Source organism: Ornithodoros turicata, chromosome 1 (assembly GCF_037126465.1).
Source record: "Ornithodoros turicata isolate Travis chromosome 1, ASM3712646v1, whole genome shotgun sequence".
NCBI lineage: Eukaryota > Metazoa > Arthropoda > Arachnida > Ixodida > Argasidae > Ornithodoros > Ornithodoros turicata.
Window position 1 is genome coordinate 178,879,959 of NC_088201.1, and position 16,492 is coordinate 178,896,450.

The 16,492-nt window shown below is 45.4% G+C and overlaps 2 long non-coding RNA genes across 2 annotated transcripts; one reads left to right on the forward strand and one right to left on the reverse strand.

The window, feature by feature from the left end:
• Positions 1-374: 374 nt before the first annotated feature.
• On the reverse strand, positions 375-2,329 carry LOC135373390 (uncharacterized). The gene is made up of 2 exons (XR_010416438.1): positions 994-2,329; positions 375-573 (listed from the first exon to the last, which is right to left on the reverse strand). It is a non-coding gene; the product is annotated as an uncharacterized LOC135373390 (long non-coding RNA).
• A 7,014-nt stretch (positions 2,330-9,343) lies between these two features.
• Positions 9,344-10,563, forward strand: LOC135373391 (uncharacterized). Its single transcript, XR_010416439.1, has 2 exons — positions 9,344-9,944; positions 10,365-10,563. It is a non-coding gene; the product is annotated as an uncharacterized LOC135373391 (long non-coding RNA).
• Positions 10,564-16,492: the final 5,929 nt, after the last annotated feature.

Sequence of the window (16,492 nt, forward strand, 5' to 3'; positions counted from 1 at the left end):
GGCTGTCCTTTTGGGCACCGTCCTTATCATTGGCATGTTATTTAAAGGGTTAGGCGTGACGTGTTAAAATTGCGAATTGGTGGTCAATACCCGAGGGCAAGAAAGGGTTCGTTCAGGCTATTATAGACGAAGTGAATCGCCGCTTTGTTAGATTGTGGAGGGGATAGTAGTAGGTACTGGACTCTCACGGTACACAACGCCCAACTGTCCTGAACACGATTTAATTAGCAATTAGAGCTAATTGGGACCCCCCACATTAATCAGCACCCTCCAGGGAGCCACCACACTAATTGGGGAAAGTCTAACTCGTGTCCAGACCAGCTGAGCGTTGTGCACCATGAGAGTCCATAAAAAATAAAAAAAATAGATAGAAATAGAGTGGAGAGAAGGAGTTTAATTGAAGATCAACGGCGCCATCTTGAAGAAAGCGGTCCGGAAAGGCCGCTGACCGTCGCTGGGTGACGGAGCACAGAAGCAGGTTGCAAAGCATCGCAGCTATGACCACCAGTTCCGGACATCCTGTGACGTCAGCTGTGACGTCATCACGGCATGTCTGGGCAAGTTAGGACAGCTCTGGGCATGCAAGGAGAAAAACACTCGTAATACAGAGGCTGGAAAAGCAAGAGTACGCAAACCATCAATAGCTAACAACAAAAAAAATTAGTTACACAACAAATGAGCCCACCAGAACAGGAGCGCAGAACCATGCGACTGCTCCATCCGAGAGGCAGGCAGAAACTGACTCGTAATGGTTTTTGTCCTGTATAAACCCCGCAGCTGCACCCCCTAGCGGTTACTTTCTCAACTAATCTCACAACAAAATTATTAAGAATCACGCCAGCGCTACTCCCGGTCCCAAGGCAGAAGATGATAGAAAATGGCGGGAATGCCCGGACAACAGCAACCAGCGCCCGACGTGCACGGGCACGAAAATCGCAAATAAAGCGGGAACAAAGTTGGCGAAATCATTAGTTACACAACAAATCACCTCACCACAGTAGGAGCGCAGACCGATGCGACTGCTCTCGTCGACAGCCAGGGATCAAGTGACGACGGAGCGAACGACCGCACGTCTTCTCCCAACGAGAGCCAGAGGTGGACTGACGTAAGCGCCACTCTACGGGTGCTACGCATGCGCGCGCTCGTAGCGCCCTCTGCGCGCTCCTACCGCCACCTGCGAGAGGCTAAGAGAGAAGAGCATTCCTGCGCCCCCTGCTGGCCGTTCTCATTGGTCGTGAGGCTAAGTGAGAAGAGCATTCCTGCGCCCCCTGCTGGCAGTTCTCATTGGTCCAGACATCATCCTATTGTCTCAGGGCTACACTGTTTTTTTTTCCACTAATGCTCCTTTGGTCAATCTGCAGTGAAGCCACGGTATGACGTCATCATGCACCTGCGTGGCTCAAGGACGCGTGCGCTCTAGCAGGGGACCTATTATTTATTGAATCACTATCCCAAGATTATTTCCTTTATTCTTCTATAACCATTGCATAGGAAACTATTGCAGAAGAGCACCATGCATGAAAACTGATCGTAGGAATTCCAAAGTCTTACTAAATGAGACTTGCAAAAGAACAAAACATCCTAACATGTAACTCCATCAACGGCTAATAAGAGGACTAGGCACTCAACAAATCAACGCGCGCAGAACTCAGGGCAGCACTATCGTCAAGACGACAATGTTCCTTGTCAAAAAAAAGACAAAATACAAAGCGTTAACAAAGGAAAGCATGCATATCGGGGCATGTCAGGACACGTCAGGACAAATTCGCACGACTGTTGGGCAACAGAGGAAAACGAACACTTGAACAGAGTGAAAAAGGCACTCACCATCATTTTTCCCGTTCACAGCATTCCCTCATTGTAAATCCGCTCGTCACAAAATCCACCTGCATCGTCGAACACCATTCACCAGTGACGAACCATACATCCACACCCCATCAGAGGCAGACAGAACCCCACCTAAGCTACGCTCTTCCACTGACGGCCAACGCCAGGATCATAATTACCGTGTCTACACCCGTCAGTGTCCAAGAGAGAAGTGAATCCTTGCGCCCCCTGCAGGCCAGCCTCATTGGTCGTGTCGGCATCCTATTGTCTCAGGGCTACACAGTTTTTTTTCCACTAATGCTCCTCTAGACAAGGTCAACCTGAAACAATAGTCTCTCGGTATGCGGTCATCATGCAGGTGCGTGGCTCAAGGACGCGTACGCTCTAGACAGGGCACCTGTTATTTATTGAATCACTATCCCTAGATTATTTCCTTTATTCTACTATAATGATTGCGTAGGGAACTATTGCAGAAAAACACCATAGACAAGAGGAGATTGTAGCATTTCATTCTCAAAGTCTTACTGTACAGGAAAAAAAAAATTGTTCAGCAAGACATAAAGTCACACACCTGTCCCCCTCGCGGTTACTCTCTGAACTAAATGAATCGCAAAATTATTAAGAATTGCTCTACTCCCATTCAAGGCAGCACTATCGTCAAGAATATGCCTTGTACAAAAGGAAAAAAACTACATGAAGAAGGAAAGCATGTCAGAACAAGCCCAGGCATGTCAGCACATGCTTGTCAGACAAGGGGGGAAAAAGCGAAAAGAAACAAAGAAGGAAACCAGCATCAAACTATTTCTTCTTATTCAAAAACAGTGCTCATCATAAATCTGCCCAGGACAATACACACTATTTTTCTATTGCCACACTTTTTTCCAGTAACGGTCAATGCATTGCTACAGACTGCGTGACGTCATCACATCCTGTCTGAAGAAGAAGAAGACACCGGCAAAGACTCCTATTATTTATTGAATCGCAAGATTATTTCCTTTGTCCTACTCTTAATGACATTGATTCTCTCATTAAAATTCAACAAAAAAGCACCCCGCATATTATCGATTTTCACCCCAAAGGCTCATCATGGTAATTAGAATTACAGTAAACTGCCACTGCTCTTTTAAAATAATAAGTGAGACCACTCAACATCACCTCCAGGCTTATGTAATACATGACCCTTTCTATGCTCATACATTCGTTGTCTGAGGCTACACCTGCGAGCAAAAAAGGCGCGGAAGCCGGGTGGGCAAAGTTCCATTCACGCATGGCGAGCAAAAAGGTGCGAAAGCACAAGACAGAACGCCTTTACGGGAACACGATAGCATTCCTGTACTATATTAATGATTATTGCATTGCAGTTTAGAAAAACTACAACTAAACTATAATTTTAGGAGCCCAACTTTCTATGGAAACTATAATTGCCCTATTACTTGGATCGCTACTAATGAAGCGCTCCAATTTTTTCTCTCTTCCCATTTCAGCCTTGTCATGCAGGGGAGCAGACTCATATCCAAAATAATTAATTTACACTGAGGGTGCCGTGCTTCAGGAATTCCTATCCTGCGCTCAGATGCAAGCATTTCTTCACGGATACCTTTAACAGCTGACTTCCTCAACATATCGAACACCCAACAAAATCAAACAAACAATCAGAGAAACCCTCTTCTCAGCTGCACCATGCGACTTTCTTCTGCGTAAAATCGGTGATTTGAAGAAGAGAGCAGCGAAAAATTGTGCGCGCTTGTGCTCGACCTGAAGCATATGCCAATAAACCAAGAAAAAGGCACTCATGTCTGGTATCTGATAGTGCCACATACACAGACGCATTGCCCTTGCGTAAAGAAAGCACAGGACACGGATACACAAATTTCCTTAGGTGAGCAGGGAAAAGGCTTAAGACCTCAGGTCACCACACATCGCCACGCGGCTAACACAACATGACACCAACAACATACTAGCGGCGGGAAGAACTGCAACACTGCTAAACAAGTCCAGACATGCCACGATGACGTCACAAATCAGGGGAAAAAAAAGCACACGCATGCACGCACAGAGGACAACGCATTAAACACACGGAGCGCTCAGGAATAATCGTAGCGTTACCGCACATTGCTACGAAGCTCAACGTCTAACACAAGACGGCAGCAACAAGATATTAGCGAAGGGTAAAAATTGCAACACTACCGAACAAGTCCAGACATGCGACATCGCATACAAAACACTGCTCATCGGGGAAAAGGCCTAAGCCCGCGGCGGATCATCATAGAGCATACACAACTTCATTTTTCTATTTCGCGTAAACTAAACGCGGTCTGCTTGGAAAACGACGTACAAATTTTCTTAAGGAGCAGAGAAATATATCTACTCCGTGCTCAGATACCAGCATTTCTGCTCAAAAATCTGCAAAATTAAGCACTGCTTACTTCGTCAAGATATCGAACAAAATCAAACAAACAACCCCACTTCAACTGGTACAACACTATTCAGCTTTTACGCAGGAGGCTTTGTTCTACATAAAAAGTAGAGAAAATAAGAAAAGAGCAGCGAAAAATTACACGCATTTGCGCTCCAATAGCTGTAACTGCAAGAAACCGTAGCGCACGCGAATAAACTGAGAAAAAGACACTCATGTCTGGTATCTGATAGTGCCACATACACAGCCGCATTACCCTTGCGTAAAGAAAGCACAGGACAGGGATACACAAATTTCCTTAGGTGAGCAGGGAAAAGGCTTAAGACCTCAGGTCACCTCACATCGCCACGCGGCTAGCACAACATGACACCAACAACATACTAGCGGCGGGAAGAACTGCAACACTGCTAAACAAGTCCAGACATGCCACGATGACGTCACAAATCAGGGGAAAAAAAGCACACGCACGCACGCACAGAGTACAACGCATTAAACACACGGTGCGCTCAGGAATAATCGTAGCGTTACCGCACGTCGCTACGAAGCTCAACGTCTAACACAAGACGACACCAACAAGATATTAAAGGGTAAAAATTGCAACACTACTGAACAAGTCCAGACATGCGACATCGCATACCAAACACTGCTCATCGGGGAAAAGGGCTAAGCCTGCGGCGGATCATCATAGAGCATACACAACTTCATTTTTCTATCTCGCGTAAACTAAACGCGGTCTGCTTGGAAAACGACGTACAAATTTTCTTAAGAAGCAGAGAAATATATCTACTCCGTGCTCAGATACCAGCATTTCTGCTCAAAAACCTGCAAAATTAAGCACTGCTTACTTCGTCAAGATATCGAACAAAATCAAACAAACAACCCCACTTCCACTCATAGAACACTATTCAGCTTTTACGCAGGAGGCTTTCTTCTACATAAAAGTAGAGAAAATAAGAAAAGAGCAGCGAAATATTACACGCACTTTTGCTCGCATAGCTATAAGAGAGAAAAATAAAATAAAATATCGACACACACGCTAATAAACTGTGACAAAGACACCCATTTCTGCTATCAGATAATTATTGCATAATGCTAAATACTCATTTGCATTGTCCCTTCGTGAAGAAAGCACAGGACAGGGATACACAATTTATCTTAAGCGAGCAGGGAAAGTCACTTCTGCTCGAACAGCTTAATACCATAAAGTCTGAATTTTTGCAAACCAAATAAAGCTTGAACAGCGCTACGAACGTGACAGGCACATACTAACAAACAAACAAACACTTCTTCGAGTCTGTATTATCTTTAAAAAATAACGAAAGCACACAAAAAAAATCAAATCGGCTAGGTAGCCTACCAGACGTTGTGCCTTAAAGTTGGCTGCATGAAATGCGCGGAAGCATGCTGTGAAGCCAACTTGCGGTTTTGCTGGATGCACATGAAGTCAGATTCCAATTGGAAATCGCGCTAAGGACGTGCCAAACGTGGAATTTTCGCAAAATTAATCACAATACCTGGAATTCTGTTCATTTTAGCGGGAATGCTGGCGCTTGTGCTCTATTATTCGAAATTTTCGAATATTCGAATTTCTCGATTATCAAATTTTCGAATACGAATAGGGTTCGAATATCAACAATATTCCAACGATATCCGAAATTTCGAATATTCGTACACCTCTAGTGAATACTGACACTCATCAACATATAACAAAAAACAAACAAACAAATCCCTTTCTGATGAACTCTCCTCTGCCGAGCGGCTTTCTCCTGCTCTCCGCCGCAGGCTTAGCCCTTTTCCCCGATGAGCAGTGTTTTGTATGCGATGTCGCATGTCTGGACTTGTTCAGTAGTGTTGCAATTTTTACCCTTTAATATCTTGTTGGTGTCGTCTTGTGTTAGACGTTGAGCTTCGTAGCGACGTGCGGTAACGCTACGATTATTCCTGAGCGCACCGTGTGTTTAATGCGTTGTACTCTGTGCGTGCGTGCGTGTGCTTTTTTTCCCCTGATTTGTGACGTCATCGTGGCATGTCTGGACTTGTTTAGCAGTGTTGCAGTTCTTCCCGCCGCTAGTATGTTGTTGGTGTCATGTTGTGCTAGCCGCGTGGCGATGTGAGGTGACCTGAGGTCTTAAGCCTTTTCCCTGCTCACCTAAGGAAATTTGTGTATCCCTGTCCTGTGCTTTCTTTACGCAAGGGTAATGCGACTGTGTATGTGGCACTATTAGATACCAGACATGAGTGTCTTTTTCTCAGTTTATTGGCGTGCGCTACGGTTTCTTGCAGTTACAGCTATTGGAGCGCAAATGCGTGTAATTTTTCGCTGCTCTTTTCTTATTTTCTCTACTTTTTATGTAGAACAAAGCCTCCTGCGTAAAAGCTGAATAGTGTTGTACCAGTTGAAGTGGGGTTGTTTGTTTGATTTTGTTCGATATCTTGACGAAGTAAGCAGTGCTTAATTTTGCAGATTTTTGAGCAGAAATGCTGGTATCTGAGCACGGAGTAGATATATTTCTCTGCTCCTTAAGAAAATTTGTACGTCGTTTTCCAAGCAGACCGCGTTTAGTTTACGCGAAATAGAAAAATGAAGTTGTGTATGCTCTATGATGATCCGCCGCGGGCTTAGGCCTTTTCCCCGATGAGCAGTGTTTTGTATGCGATGTCGCATGTCTGGACTTGTTCGGTAGTGTTGCAATTTTTACCCTTCGCTAATATCTTGTTGCTGCCGTCTTGTGTTAGACGTTGAGCTTCGTAGCAATGTGCGGTAACGCTACGATTATTCCTGAGCGCTCCGTGTGTTTAATGCGTTGTCCTCTGTGCGTGCATGCGTGTGCTTTTTTTTCCCCTGATTTGTGACGTCATCGTGGCATGTCTGGACTTGTTTAGCAGTGTTGCAGTTCTTCCCGCCGCTAGTATGTTGTTGGTGTCATGTTGTGTTAGCCGCGTGGCGATGTGTGGTGACCTGAGGTCTTAAGCCTTTTCCCTGCTCACCTAAGGAAATTTGTGTATCCGTGTCCTGTGCTTTCTTTACGCAAGGGCAATGCGTCTGTGTATGTGGCACTATCAGATACCAGACATGAGTGCCTTTTTCTTGGTTTATTGGCATATGCTTCAGGTCGAGCACAAGCGCGCACAATTTTTCGCTGCTCTCTTCTTCAAATCACCGATTTTACGCAGAAGAAAGTCGCATGGTGCAGCTGAGAAGAGGGTTTCTCTGATTGTTTGTTTGATTTTGTTGGGTGTTCGATATGTTGAGGAAGTCAGCTGTTAAAGGTATCCGTGAAGAAATGCTTGCATCTGAGCGCAGGATAGGAATTCCTGAAGCACGGCACCCTCAGTGTAAATTAATTATTTTGGATATGAGTCTGCTCCCCTGCATGACAAGGCTGAAATGGGAAGAGAGAAAAAATTGGAGCGCTTCATTAGTAGCGATCCAAGTAATAGGGCAATTATAGTTTCCATAGAAAGTTGGGCTCCTAAAATTATAGTTTAGTTGTAGTTTTTCTAAACTGCAATGCAATAATCATTAATATAGTATAGGAATGCTATCGTGTTCCCGTAAAGGCGTTCTGTCTTGTGCTTTCGCACCTTTTTGCTCGCCATGCGTGAATGGAACTTTGCCCACCCGGCTTCCGCGCCTTTTTTGCTCGCAGGTGTAGCCTCAGACAACGAATGTATGAGCATAGAAAGGGTCATGTATTACATAAGCCTGGAGGTGATGTTGAGTGGTCTCACTTATTATTTTAAAAGAGCAGTGGCAGTTTACTGTAATTCTAATTACCATGATGAGCCTTTGGGGTGAAAATCGATAATATGCGGGGTGCTTTTTTGTTGAATTTTAATGAGAGAATCAATGTCATTAAGAGTAGGACAAAGGAAATAATCTTGCGATTCAATAAATAATAGGAGTCTTTGCCGGTGTCTTCTTCTTCTTCAGACAGGATGTGATGACGTCACGCAGTCTGTAGCAATGCATTGACCGTTACTGGAAAAAAGTGTGGCAATAGAAAAATAGTGTGTATTGTCCTGGGCAGATTTATGATGAGCACTGTTTTTGAATAAGAAGAAATAGTTTGATGCTGGTTTCCTTCTTTGTTTCTTTTCGCTTTTTCCCCCCTTGTCTGACAAGCATGTGCTGACATGCCTGGGCTTGTTCTGACATGCTTTCCTTCTGCATGTAGTTTTTTTCCTTTTGTACAAGGCATATTCTTGACGATAGTGCTGCCTTGAATGGGAGTAGAGCAATTCTTAATAATTTTGCGATTCATTTAGTTCAGAGAGTAACCGCGAGGGGGACAGGTGTGTGACTTTATGTCTTGCTGAACCATTTTTTTTTCCTGTACAGTAAGACTTTGAGAATGAAATGCTACAATCTCCTCTTGTCTATGGTGTTTTTCTGCAATAGTTCCCTACGCAATCATTATAGTAGAATAAAGGAAATAATCTCGGGATAGTGATTCAATAAATAACAGGTGCCCTGTCTAGAGCGTACGCGTCCTTGAGCCACGCACCTGCATGATGACCGCATACCGAGAGACTATTGTTTCAGGTTGACCTTGTCTAGAGGAGCATTAGTGGAAAAAAAACTGTGTAGCCCTGAGACAATAGGATGCCGACACGACCAATGAGGCTGGCCTGCAGGGGGCGCAAGGATTCACTTCTCTCTTGGACACTGACGGGTGTAGACACGGTAATTATGATCCTGGCGTTGGCCGTCAGTGGAAGAGCGTAGCTTCGGTGGGGTTCTGTCTGCCTCTGATGGGGTGTGGATGTATGGTTCGTCACTGGTGAATGGTGTTCGACGATGCAGGTGGATTTTGTGACGAGCGGATTTACAATGAGGGAATGCTGTGAACGGGAAAAATGATGGTGAGTGCCTTTTTCACTCTGTTCAAGTGTTCGTTTTCCTCTGTTGCCCAACAGTCGTGCGAATTTGTCCTGACGTGTCCTGACATGCCCCGATATGCATGCTTTCCTTTGTTAACGCTTTGTATTTTGTCTTTTTTTTGACAAGGAACATTGTCGTCTTGACGATACTGCTGCCCTGAGTTCTGCGCGCGTTGATTTGTTGAGTGCCTAGTCCTCTCATTAGCCGTTGATGGAGTTACATGTTAGGATGTTTTGTTCTTTTGCAAGTCTCATTTAGTAAGACTTTGGAATTCCTACGATCAGTTTTCATGCATGGTGCTCTTCTGCAATAGTTTCCTATGCAATGGTTATAGAAGAATAAAGGAAATAATCTTGGGATAGTGATTCAATAAATAATAGGTCCCCTGCTAGAGCGCACGCGTCCTTGAGCCACGCAGGTGCATGATGACGTCATACCGTGGCTTCACTGCAGATTGACCAAAGGAGCATTAGTGGAAAAAAAAAACAGTGTAGCCCTGAGACAATAGGATGATGTCTGGACCAATGAGAACTGCCAGCAGGGGGCGCAGGAATGCTCTTCTCACTTAGCCTCACGACCAATGAGAATGGCCAGCAGGGGGCGCAGGAATGCTCTTCTCTCTTAGCCTCTCGCAGGTGGCGGTAGGAGCGCGCAGAGGGCGCTACGAGCGCGCGCATGCGTAGCACCCGTAGAGTGGCGCTTACGTCAGTCCACCTCTGGCTCTCGTTGGGAGAAGACGTGCGGTCGTTCGCTCCGTCGTCACTTGATCCCTGGCTGTCGACGAGAGCAGTCGCATCGGTCTGCGCTCCTACTGTGGTGAGGTGATTTGTTGTGTAACTAATGATTTCGCCAACTTTGTTCCCGCTTTATTTGCGATTTTCGTGCCCGTGCACGTCGGGTGCTGGTTGCTGTTGTCCGGGCATTCCCGCCATTTTCTATCATCTTCTGCCTTGGGACCGGGAGTAGCGCTGGCGTGATTCTTAATAATTCTGTTGTGAGATTAGTTGAGAAAGTAACCGCTAGGGGGTGCAGCTGCGGGGTTTATACAGGACAAAAACCATTACGAGTCAGTTTCTGCCTGCCTCTCGGATGGAGCAGTCGCATGGTTCTGCGCTCCTGTTCTGGTGGGCTCATTTGTTGTGTAACTAATTTTTTTTGTTGTTAGCTATTGATGGTTTGCGTACTCTTGCTTTTCCAGCCTCTGTATTACGAGTGTTTTTCTCCTTGCATGCCCAGAGCTGTCCTAACTTGCCCAGACATGCCGTGATGACGTCACAGCTGACGTCACAGGATGTCCGGAACTGGTGGTCATAGCTGCGATGCTTTGCAACCTGCTTCTGTGCTCCGTCACCCAGCGACGGTCAGCGGCCTTTCCGGACCGCTTTCTTCAAGATGGCGCCGTTGATCTTCAATTAAACTCCTTCTCTCCACTCTATTTCTATCTATTTTTTTTATTTTTTATGGACTCTCATGGTGCACAACGCTCAGCTGGTCTGGACACGAGTTAGACTTTCCCCAATTAGTGTGGTGGCTCCCTGGAGGGTGCTGATTAATGTGGGGGTCCCAATTAGCTCTAATTGCTAATTAAATCGTGTTCAGGACAGTTGGGCGTTGTGCACCATGAGAGTCCAGTACCTACTACTGGGGATTATGCGAATGAGGTCATCTTCGGTGCAGACCGGTTACAAAAATGCAAAGCTGGCGAACTACGGGACGAAATGGGACAACAGGCAGAAATGGGCGAGGATTCCGCAAGATAAGGAGGTTACTGGTTACGTGGGGAAATTTTTCAAAGCATGCAAAGTTTTTTTTCTTTGTGTGTGTGTTTGTTGTAACATATATTTGTAATGCATAGTTGTGCATGCAACAAAGAAAATAAAACGTACTGGCCATGCAGGAACATAACAGTGTCGATAGATGATAAAGGGGACAGGATAGGAGTAAAAGAGTCTGGGCGTGTATCATCTGCGAAGTGTTTCTGGGGTGCCTCGTGATTTGATAACGAACGGCTGAAGGGAGTTGAACTTGTATATAAGATAAGACTCCCTGTCACGTCTGTCACGTGTGGATCTGATCCCGGTGTCTAGAACGTAGAGGGTGTTTGCTCTAAGGCGTCCGGAAATTATATTAAAAGCTAGCGATAAAAGAAAAGCAAGTGGTATTTTTGTGCCACTTGAGTAAGAAAGTGCTTCACTCGTAGCACCTGTTTCTTAGTCAAATAGCTGAAAAGTAGTGCTCATTTTTCTTTTATCGCTCGCTGAAATAAAATTACTTGACACGTTAGAGCAAACACGCTGTATAGGGTAATGTTGTTAAAATTATGAACAGGAACGTTAAAGTGTTCGACGACTGCTTTGGGGAGCTTGTTGGATGTGTCGGTTCTGCGTCTGGCAAGGCGTTTGTATATTTGTTGGTTGGTTTCACCAATATATTGCGTTCGCCACATTCAATACAGTATTGGGGCTTGTGTATGTGGATGCATGGTTAACAGAGTGGTGTAAAGTGCTTTTGATGAAGTTAGTGTCTTGAACGTGCTTGCATGCCTTGCAGCGCGGAAGGTTGCAGGGACGTCTTCCATTGTACTGGGTGTTCGTTTTGCAATTTTGGCCCTGACCAAGGAGTCTGCTCGGTTTTTTGCGCGTCGGTATGTCACCTGTAATGGATGGGTGAATATGCTCCTAAGTCGGTCATTGCTTTGGAGGAGGGGCTAGCGTTTCCGCAGAATGGATTTGATGTTAGGAAGTACGTTGGGGATATCTTGTGATCAGGCTTATTTGCCACGGTCCCAAATCGTTGCCCAGTATGCCTGTATGGCTGGGTACAGAGTTGTCATTCTTCTGTGCCGTATTGTCCATGTTGCACAAGAAAATTGTTTTATATGCGCCTGCTGCAAATGGCGCTAATGGAACGCAAGGAATCTATATATATTGCTGTCGGTTTTATGCCACCCTGAAGAATGCAGTGAAATGCCAGAACCATGGCCTAAAGCTCTACACTAATGATAGATGCTGCGTTGTTTATACGATATGACCTTCCAGGCAGATTGACGTTGATAACACGAAGTTCTCGAACATTTTTTCTCGAATGTCGGTTTTTGTACTGCCCAAAGTGGATTGTGAGCATGTGTATTATGTGTCACCTACAAGTATAAAAGGCGTTGGAGGTTGGCTGAATAAATGTTCCGAATAATATTTTTGTGTACTAGTTTCTGATGGTGTCAAATAGACTGAACTGATGGCGACAATTCTCTCAAGGCGCATCTGCACAGCCACAGTTTCGAAGTCTGTAACTTGGTGAAGTGCTTTGGTTGGGAGAGATCCTCGCGTGATGATCGCTACACCACCAGATACTGGGGTGGTGTAGGTTCGATGTTCGCGAAAGGTATGCTGTCTGCGCAGTGGATTTGTGTGTTCTTGTTTCAATATGTTTCTTGAAGACAAAAACATGCTGCGTTGTACTTCTCGAAAAGATCGTCGACATGATCTAAATTAGAAAGTAACCCCCTTTATTCCATTGGAGGATCGTGTGACGCATAATGACGGCGGTACAAACAGGGCGGTTCTTATGCTGAACGACTTTCAAAAACTCGCGGCCTCGTGCGCTTTCCTCAAGGAAGGGGCTCGTTGAGTGACCACTCTAGTGTACCTCTCATTTACAGTGTGCCTCCGTCCCATCAATATCGGTCATCCTGCCTGTGCATCACTTTGAAATAGTCAACTCCCCTCTCCCCCTTTCCTTTTTTTTGTGTGTGGCTATAGTCGTGACGATGCCCACTTGAGTGCGGCCAAGTACGGCAAGCTACCTCGACCCCCCCCCCCCCCAGTACAAAGAAGACGGGTGTATATTACTAACTTTACAGACTAGGAAGATATTTCATTATCTATTTTTGTGTCTGTGTGTGTGGGGGGGGGGGAGGGTGACTCGTTGCCGCGTTGGCCTCTTCTGCCCAGCCGCAAGCTCCTCGTTAGACATATTCGGGAGCGACCCACTCCCCGTTAGTCTAACGGTACTCTGTTTTGGGGGGGGATTGGGAGCTCGTGCTCGCAAAGGAGCGTTCAGAGCTCGTCTTGTCATCGCACTCCATGGAGGCCCTCTGCTTGGACTGCGATGAGAGAAGCGACGTCGTTGACAGCGATGCCACGGAAGGTTGGGGGCTGGAAGCAGACCTCTACCTCCTTTGTCTTCACATTTGTCTGACTGTGTGGTTATCATTGGCTCAATCTTCGTGTACTGTGCGACTAGTTTTACTGTTTGTTTTACTGCTCTGGCGGATTATTCCTCAATATGATGGAAGTAACTTTCTTCCTTGCTTTCGGATGACGGATGTTATGTGTAACTTTAAAGGGAGACTCCGGGGCAATCCGAAACTATTGTAACTATGTAAATAAGCTCGATACATTCTTCTGAAGGGATAAATAAAGTTGGTTTGGCAGTCGGTGACTCTGTTGTTGCTAAAAGAGCTGCGAAACTCAAAACGGAACCGAAGCTTCTGAAGGTTTGCTCTCCTACCTCCTGTACACTGCGTGACATCACCGGTAGTCGCGTGCGGGCCAGCGGCTGTTTTCCGGGCACGCGCTTTTTAATTTCTTCGTGCCACATGGATGACCAGTCATCTGCTTCCTCGATTTCGTGCTAAAATATTCGCCAGCGGTTAAAGCAAAGCATACAGAAAGCCGTACAAGAGGAATACCGGTGAGGTGAAGCCCAGTGTTGTTGGATTGCTTTTTTCGTGGAGGAGCGCCTAATAATTCAAAGGAAATATTCCTTTTCTATTTATCTGCACCACTTGGGGATCAGAAATTATGTTCACTGAAATATCATACGGTACGAATTGATGTCGCACTGTTACCTCAACACGTTTTTGGTGCGGAGTTACCCTTTAACGTGCAAGAGCTCTATTTCATATTTCCACTTCGCACAGGATATCGAGTAAAATGGGTGGTCACAGGAGTAGTAGGGTCAGGCACAGCGGCCTGTCACTTTACACTCTTTGGTCTCGTTGTCAGACTTGCCACAATGCGCGACAATTACAGCCATGGCACGAGTCCGCGGCATGCGCACGCCTCTTAGAACGGAAATAGCGTAGGGGTTTGGAATGTATGGCCGCACTTTTGCTGACACATACCCAACTTTCAACTTTTGAGGAAAAGTGCGTCGATCAAAAGAGAGGATGATATTTTGGGTTGTAATGCACGCATGTATTCCTTACTTTTGTTTTGAGTACATCTGACATTCTGAACCTTCATGTTCAGATGAATTTTCTCGACAGGCCCGTCAATAAGTTCAGACACAGAGATGATGCCTCGACTGGCGTTCAGTGTCTTGCGTAAAGATGCTGAAATTCTTTTGTCCAACATGTGTGTGTGTATGTTCAGGATGGTGTCACAGTCAGCTGTTGAGGTGCGCTTTATTAACAAGTCATCCGGTCGCATGCGCTTGAATTCATTCAGTGCTTCCACACGTCAAGCGTCCTGGTACAGCTGGTCGCACCAGTGCGAGCTACGTTTCAATTTTTTCTTTCTATTTCTATTCTATTTCTGGTACATGCTTAGACAGAGGCGCCACCGCCATCTTAATGAAGAACGGTGGCATCCCACCCCAAAGGTATTACCCTTTCTTCGTCACCTCCTGCTGCTGCAAGAATCATATACTTAGCTATAAATTTCTTAGAGCTTGGGTCGTACACAAATTAGATCCGGAGACGCTTCGCGGTCCCTTCCGTAGAAGCATTTTTCACCATGCACGATTATAGAAAATGCGACAGACCAAAATGTCGCGCACACTTCAGGTCCTCACACGTGAGGACATCCCGGAGCTTTAAAGAAAACCCATCTGCCGGGCTTGATGAAGACCCCGACCGCCACTGGTCAAGAGCTGTGCCCTTCGCCTTTCATCCCGTCGAAATGGAACTGATCACAGCTTGGGACGGAGGGCTGGGGCTCGTGGTGGCGCCACTCACGGAACATCATCATGCACTGACGCCCCCTGCGGGGTTGCACCAGTTATCTGAACCCGCGATCTTGGGACCAGCAGTCGGACGCGCTACCGACTGAGCCACTGAGGGTGGGGCTGTTGTGGAAAATCGACGCTACAAACATGCAATGTGATAGCAAGACATAAGAACAAGATTGTCATATAGACGACCTGCACCCCTACGTCACCGATTACGTTTCACCGCCGCGCATAGCATGCTGGTGGGCACCTATCAACCTTATCAGCCGTTTCGGCCTATCAGCCGACGCATATTTTCCCGCTTCTTGCCCACCACAGCAACATATAATCTCGAACAGGTCTTCTCGTTACGTCACACGTTTGGAAACAGAGGGTCGTCCATGGATTGTAGAAGCAGAAAAGATATGAGATTTAGGAACAACCTCCACCAGCACTCCTGCTGTCGCATTGTTTGATAAGGAACTAGATTTCTTTCGTTATTGAAATGTTGTTTTGGTATGCTATCGTAAGTTTACGTATAGGTACAGGGTGTTTCACGTAACGTGTCATAAAATTCTATTTAAAATCCCACTTGTCTGGACATTATGGGATCAACGCTATTTATCTCTGTGGTGATTTTCCTTTACTTCTGAACGCTTTTATAAACTCTAATTCGCGACAAATTGAATTTTCCCAATTGAACTCCTAAAGTTGCTAGGTCAACCTCACTTCTTAGGCAGAAACAGAAAGTGCATGCACAGTTTAGCCCTCTGCAGTACAGAATACATTCACTACTACTACAAAAGTAATATCTGGAAGAAGCTTGCAGAAACTATCCTTTCGAACAGCGCCAATTGGCGGCGAAGCTCAGTTCTGCATCATAGATAACATTACATGTGGCCGAAAGAAAATGGTCACCCGTCTCTTCCTCTCTTCTTCTCTCTCTCTGCTTTCAAGAGCTTCGCGTTGGAACCATGTTGCCGGTATAGAACATACCTGGGTAAATTACTCCTAAAATGTAATTAAATTACATTACTCATTACCCCAGTTAGAATTTAATTAAATTACATTACCCATTACTGCAACTGAAATATTTACATTACAATTACTTTATTACAAAATTTACAAAATTTACGAAATTACATTACAATTACTACGAAAAAGTAAGGACATTACAAAGTCATTACTTTGCCATTATTGGCATACACGTTCCCAGGTTTTGTGGAAGGCACAAGAGACCAAAACACAAAAGTTGACGAAACTTGCCTTCCCCTGAAATTCGGGGAAATGTATGCTGACAATGCAACAACTGTTGGTTTGTACTCTTCTATTTGTCTCTTCTACATGTCCGGCTAGTGTGCCACGTATGACGTATCGTTCCACAATGTAGAGACGAAGGTGACACAAAGTATCACGACAACAGGAAGATTGTC